We start from the raw sequence: 6,828 nt of genomic DNA, 5'->3' as shown, positions 1-6,828 counted from the left end.
TTTAATATTGTCCCCTTGCCTTCCCTGCCACCCTTAGCTCCCTCAAGGCTCTTGGGGAGTTCACTTGGGGGCTCTAAGCCTGGGGTAGGTTCTGGTCTTTCACAGAATGATGCCACCTTCCTAAACCGTCTGGGAGATGGCTGAGAAGTTGTGAAGGGCCCAGAGCCAGCCTGCTTTAGAGTTCAATAAAGGGTAGGTGTGGCAATGGCCTGGGTCTTTGTGTCTTCCTTCCTAAAATTTTTAAGTTTTTCATTCTGCGTATGCGTGTGCACATGGGTGGAGGTCAGAGAACAACTTTGGGGAGTTGCTTCTTTCCTTCTGCCTTAGTTCCAGGGATGGAACTCAGGTCTCTGGGCTCATCTTACTGATCCATCCTGCTGGCCCCAAGTCTGGACAGAAGTAGAGGGATGTTCAGACTGTGGTGGGATGGAGGGGCTGGAAACACACTAAAGTTTGGGAGAGTGTAGCTCTGATCAAGGGGATATTCCAGTTACCGTGTGGATTAGGTTGCAGTAACAGTTGGAGTCATAGTAAATGTGAATTATTTCATGGATCTTTTAGAACCAAAGAGAGCCAGTGAAATAAAGAGAAGTAGAAGACAGCAGGGCCCCTTTGGCTGAGTGTGTTCGGGGCTGTTAGACTACAGTATGTCAGGAAGACATCATTGTGGGTCCTGGACTAATTAAACGTTAACTGACAACTTTTACCAACAGCAAAGGTGCAGAAAGTGCAGTTACCAGAAACACAAAAGCACTTTATCCTTTTCTTGACTACTTTAAATTAAAATTTCTATAGTGTGAGCACACACATGTGTGTTCACATACATGTATGTATATGGGCATATACTATGGAATGTAGAAGTCAGAGAGCAGCTTACCAAGCCTCCCCAACATGTGAATGCCAGGGACTGAAATCAGGTCTTCTGATTATCAATGTTCTGCCTTTGTTTTTTTCAAGCTTACACACAAATCCAGGCTCAGAGCAAACACAGGCATGAATGTGTGGCCGAGTTAATGTCTTCTGTAAAGGTAGGGACAGAAGAGGACAGAGGCATGCTTGCATTTGCTTCCTCCATGAGTGAGGAGACAGAGAGGCCCTTTAGAGAATGAGTTTATAATCTTCCCACAATTGGTACTCACTGAAGAACAGAGGTGACAAACAGCTTTGTCAGGATGTCCTCAATTCATCATCCAATGTGAACACATTGAAAAAGTACCAATACCTCACAAGCCAGGGGCTGTCATGCTCTGGAGGATTCCTTCCTGTTAAGTTTTCCCATTGGGCAATAGACGAACACCTCTGTCTTGAAGCCCTGCTAAAGAATGGCTATTCTAACGATGTTTTCTTTAATCTGCTCCTCATAATCTGTTCCCAAGCTCTTATATCATTTGAGAATGGAGTGTGAGACTGAGGTTAATGATGCCTATTGTCTGACCTTCAGGTCCAACTGCCACTGATGGTGCTTCATTTCAAAGGTGTAACCTGAGTGTTACAGTGGGGAGCCCAGGTGTCCTCTGAGGAACCTTCTATTAAGGCTGCCCTCAGCTTGACTCTTGAAAATTCAGCCCCTTTGGATGGCTTATCTTAAAGCCAGCAGATGTATAAGTTCTTTTGCAGAAGAACCATGCACTAATTTTAGAGTAGTAACGATAGAGACAAACTCTCTCTCTGATGAAATGGGATAGGGGATTTGTGCCGGGTGCTGTGTTTTGTTTAGTGCTGTTTTCTATCATCTTGATGGTGCCTGTCATTGTATCAGATAACAGAGACAGTTATCCTGATGTCCGGCTAGCCTAGATATTGGCATTATGCCACTGGTGACTTAGGGTGTGATATGCCAGCGCAGTGTGTTGGATTTTCCCATGTGGCTCAAAGGAGAATTCGAATTTCAGTATGATCTTAGGCAGAGTCAGAAAGGGCAAAAAATGGTCAAAAGTGAGCTCCTCACTTAGATAGGAGTAACTTGTTTGCTTCAGACAGGACCTGCCCAGTTTTCCTTAGGAGGCGGAGAGGTAGGATGGCTTTTATGATCTATTGTTACAGTGGAGAGAAAGGGCTGCTTCCTTCATTCTCCACCTCGTTTCCCCACACTTTGTCCTCAGGAGCAGACTTAGTAGAATAGCCCATTTTCCTGAATAAACAAAATCTTTTAATCAAACATAAACAAAATCTTTTAATCAAACTTCCTGGGGACACTGAGGAGCAGGAGGAAGTTTCATGAGGAAGCCCTGGCAGATGTGCTGAGTGTCAGGGTTGCCTCTGAGGGCTCTGCAGACAAGCTTGGGAGGGATTTTTGAGGGCCAAGATATACCAACTAAAATGGGTGGGTATAACTTAGAATCTTCTTTACTGTACACTATAGCTACATCTCACCTTGAGAAATATTGAGCCAAACTCTAGAACTTTTAAAAATAAACACCACTAACCACTATAATCCAAAATACCAGTCACTGAAATAGACTATATTCATACACTGAATTGAGTAATTTATATGTATTATTTACACGGACTCCATGAGGAATTGTCTCTCTAGGAGAGAGTAGCTGGACCACAGTCTGTAAGCCACTCTAATAAATTCTGCCCCCTCTTGGATCCATTTTGTATAAGTTCTGTTTATCTAGAGAACCTGAAAGGCTGTTTGAAAACAGAGTGCCAGTCACATGGCAGCAGCCTGGAAGGCTGGGCCAGGGATGTCCAGAAGGCAGTATATGCTTTGGATCGGTGTCCAGTATATGGTACAGCTTTTCCCATAACCAGAATCCACGGGCCAAGGGATCAAGGGGTAGGAAAGGGAATAGTTCTATTCATTATCACCCCAGTGACCCAGAAGAAAAAAAATGTGCTTCCTGTTCCAGTGACCTTAAGTTCTACTTGAATAGAATTTTTGGTTCCAGAGGTGGGAAAACTCCTGTCAGAAATCACAACAAACATTCCATTGAACTGGAAGCTCAGACCTCCTTGTGGCCACTTGGAGCTTCTGATATCCTTACACCAGCATGTTTAGACAGGAATAACAGTGTTAGGAGGAGTGACTGATCCAGATGACCGAGAGGAAAATGGGACTGCTTCTCCACAGTGGAGTAAGATCATGTCAGGAGAACAGAGATCCTTACCACAGTTATTCTCAACCTGTGGGTTGCAACCCCTTTGGAAGGCATTGAACAACACTTTCACAGGGGTTGAATATCAGATATTCTGCATATAAAATATTCACATTACAATTCATAAGAGTAGCAAAACTAGTTATAAAGTAGCAATGAAGTAATTTCATGATTGGTGTGATCATAAAATGAGGATCTGTAGTAAAGAGTCACAGCATCAGGAAGTTTGAGAACACTGCTTAGGACATCTATTAGTGCTACCTTGTCCTGTGATTAAAGTTACCAGAAAAATATAAAAACCTAATCCAGACATGATGACAAAGGGCACACACCCTTTAGGAATGGAGGTATGAATCAGTCCTCCAGGAAAAGAGCCAAGCCCTGCTAAAGCGGAGAAAATACAGACTGGGGAGTAGGAAAGGCAGTTTAAAAACCAGCCAAGGCTTCTTGACCATTTGCAGAAATGAGGATTATAATCGACATGAATGTTTCTGTCATATTTTGCTAAGTATTTCTTTATACGAACACTCGTGGTTTCTTTACTCAGTTTCTTCACCATGAACTGTAACAGTTAAGAAAATATCAGTGGGTATATTTGAGATACTAAAAGAATGTCCTTCAAGGGACATTGCCTCCTATTCTAAATTTACAATTAATTTTCAGCCTTATGGGGAATAGTTATGTCATGTTAGGTATAATTGCAATACGGTTAAATATATATGTTTGCCATTGTATTTGGAATAGTTACATCACGTTTAAGCATTATTATGACCTAGCTATTGTTTTCGTTTGGTGATGAAGCATAACATAAGGAGGTACGATTGTGTGTCAAATTGGCAAGGGTGGACTTGTGACGGCTGTTCTCAGTTGTCAATTTGACTACATCTGGAATGAACTAAAACCTAAGTGGCTGGGCACACCTGTGAGGGACTTTTATTTCTTCTTAACTAATCCATTTGAAGTAGGAAGACCCACTTCTATCCCAGATCTTTGTGATGGGTAGATATATATTTAATCTCAGCCACACCCTCTGCTGGCAGCCTATATAAAGGACATGGAAGAAGGAAGCTTGTTCTTTTGTCTGTTTGCTCTCCCTAGTCCATTTCCTCACTGGCATTAGAGCCTACTTTTTGGGGATTGTGGCATATACTAATGACCAGCTGAGATACCCAGCTTTGTGGACTGAACAATTACTGGAATTTTTGGCCTTCCATTTGTAGACAGTCATTGTTGCAATAGATGGACCACAGCCTATAAGCCACTAAATAGATCTCTTTCCTACTGTCTCTCTCTCTCTCTTGATAAGACAGACAGATAGACTGATGGACTCTTTAAGTTCTGTTCCTCTAAAGAACCCTAAGAGCTAATAAATAGCAGAATAGAAAGTTGAGGGCTGAAGGAGAGATGGCCCAGTAGTAAGACCACTGGCTGCCTTTCCATAGGTCCTGAATTTAACTCCTAGCAACCACATGGTGGCTCACAACCATCTGTAATGGGATCTGATGTCCTCTTCTGGTAGCTCTAAAGAGACCAACATATACTCATATACACTAAATAAATACATAAATAAATCTTTTTTCAATTATGTATAGTGCTCTGGCTACATGTATGCCTACAGGCCAGAAGAGAGCAACAGATCTCATTATAGATGGTTATGAACTACGATGTGGTTGCTGGGAATTGAACTCAGGACCTCTGGAAGAGCAGTTAGTGCTCTAAACCAGTGAGCCATCTCTCCAATCTGCCAGCATCATTAAAAAGAAATACACACACACACACATATAATTATTGTTTATGTATATCACCCATTATGGAGGCTGGGAGATTGTCCACTTGTTTGGTTCCAAGTACCCACACTGGGCAGGTAGGTCAAAAAGGCTCCATAGGACCTGCTGTGCTCTTCTGATCTCCTTGGATACCCACATACATGTGGCAAACACACACACACACCAAATATAAACAAAGTGTTTAAGGTTGGATATGGTGGCATATACCTTTCCTGTCTCAAAATATGTACAAACAAAACACACACAGCTCAAGTCAGACAGAATTCCATCACAGAGAAGAGAGGTTGAAGTCCCATCCTTAGCCAAGAGGCTGTTTCAACTGATAGCTTCTGGGAGAGGAAAAACCACTTGTCGTCAACGGAATAATACTGGGGATATTAACCACACTCTAGGGCAGGCCCGTGCCCAGTAGCTGGTCAATACAATCAGACTCCATGGGTTTGTTGTGATTGTTGTTGGTTTGGGCTTGGGTTTTCGTGTTTGTTTGTTTGTTTGTTTTAGAGAGAGAAAGAACATGACGTTGGAGTATAGAGAGGTGGAAGAGCATCTGGGAGAAGTTGGGAGAGGGAAAAGCATATGTCTCTATATATAGCATATGAAACTTTCAGAAAGTGAATAAGACATGGAAAATAATGCAACTATCAACAAAATAAATGTAAAAATAAAATACAATCAGATAGACTGTCATTTGGTCATCATAGCTGAGTAAAGAGAAATGTCAGAACAGGACATTCAAATACCCACAGTGACCTCTTTTCATTAGTAAAAACTAATGAGTTTATCTGGATTTCCTTCATTTGAACAGAAAGAGGAGAAACCAGCAGAAATGGATTTAAGACATCTTTATTCCATTAGAGTCCCAGAAGAATTCCCTAACACAATAGCATATTATAAAGTACAACACTAAGTTGGCTGAATAATAGTGAAATAGAAAGGATCTTGAATTTGAAATGTTGTAATCTATATCCAAAATAGATGCTTTAGTAATTCTCTGTGACAGATGAGGTGTCAGTGGGGCAGACAGAATCACACTCTTCAGCTTCAGATGACTAGGCCAGAACCATCAGCAAACTGTAAAAGGACCTCTCAGCGGCTGTAATCACTCTCTGCTGCTATTTGCAGAAATGAAGCAGTTCTCTGCCTTTCAAATTCATTTTATCAAATGGTTTCCTCAACAGGTCAGATATACATTTATAGCAAAATGAAAAGCATTTTCCAGGAACAAACCACCTGACTTAACCTGAATAATAAGTCTTCGTCTGACATGCCTGGGCTCTGTGGATGGCCATCATCACACGCTGAACCAACTCTTCCTAACCTTGCCTAAGCTTTATAGCTCACCACCATCCAGCATCACTGTGGCAGCTGAGGGACTCTCCCTGACTTGAAGCTGGATTACATAGGCCACTTCTGTGCCAGTGCACGTGCTTTCAGTGGCTGTGGTGCAGAGCAGCACTCCAACTGCTACAATGTAAAAAGGGCTCCCAGGCATCCACACTGCACCACTGTTCACTTTTTGCATCTAGGTTGGGAACTCTCAGATACAGTGAGGAAATAGCTTTACTTCTAACACCTGCTCCCTTTAAGTTTGGGTGCTAGAGTAAGAACTGAAGGTATCTAGAACTTTATAGGTTTTCCAAAGTAGTTTAAACTCATTAATTCATTTGGGTCTCCTAACAACTGCAAAAGGAGTGCAATAGCACATTCTGTTAGCCTGGCTTTACAGAAACCAATACTGAAGTCCAGAGTACTGCTCTGTTCAGTGGCCACCAAGGACACTTTTGCCAAAGACAGTGTGCCAAGGACAGTGTGACCTGAATGCCAGTGCTGTGGCCACCAGGCCAGTGCTCTCAGCCACACACAGAGACACTCTGAGATCCTTTGGAGTAAATGGAACACTTCTACTCACTTACATCACAGCCTTTACTCGGATTTCTCTG

The sequence above is a fragment of the Micromys minutus genome, assembly GCF_963924665.1.
Source record: "Micromys minutus genome assembly, chromosome: 1".
Classification (NCBI taxonomy): domain Eukaryota; kingdom Metazoa; phylum Chordata; class Mammalia; order Rodentia; family Muridae; genus Micromys; species Micromys minutus.
Note: the sequence above shows the minus strand (reverse complement) of the source record.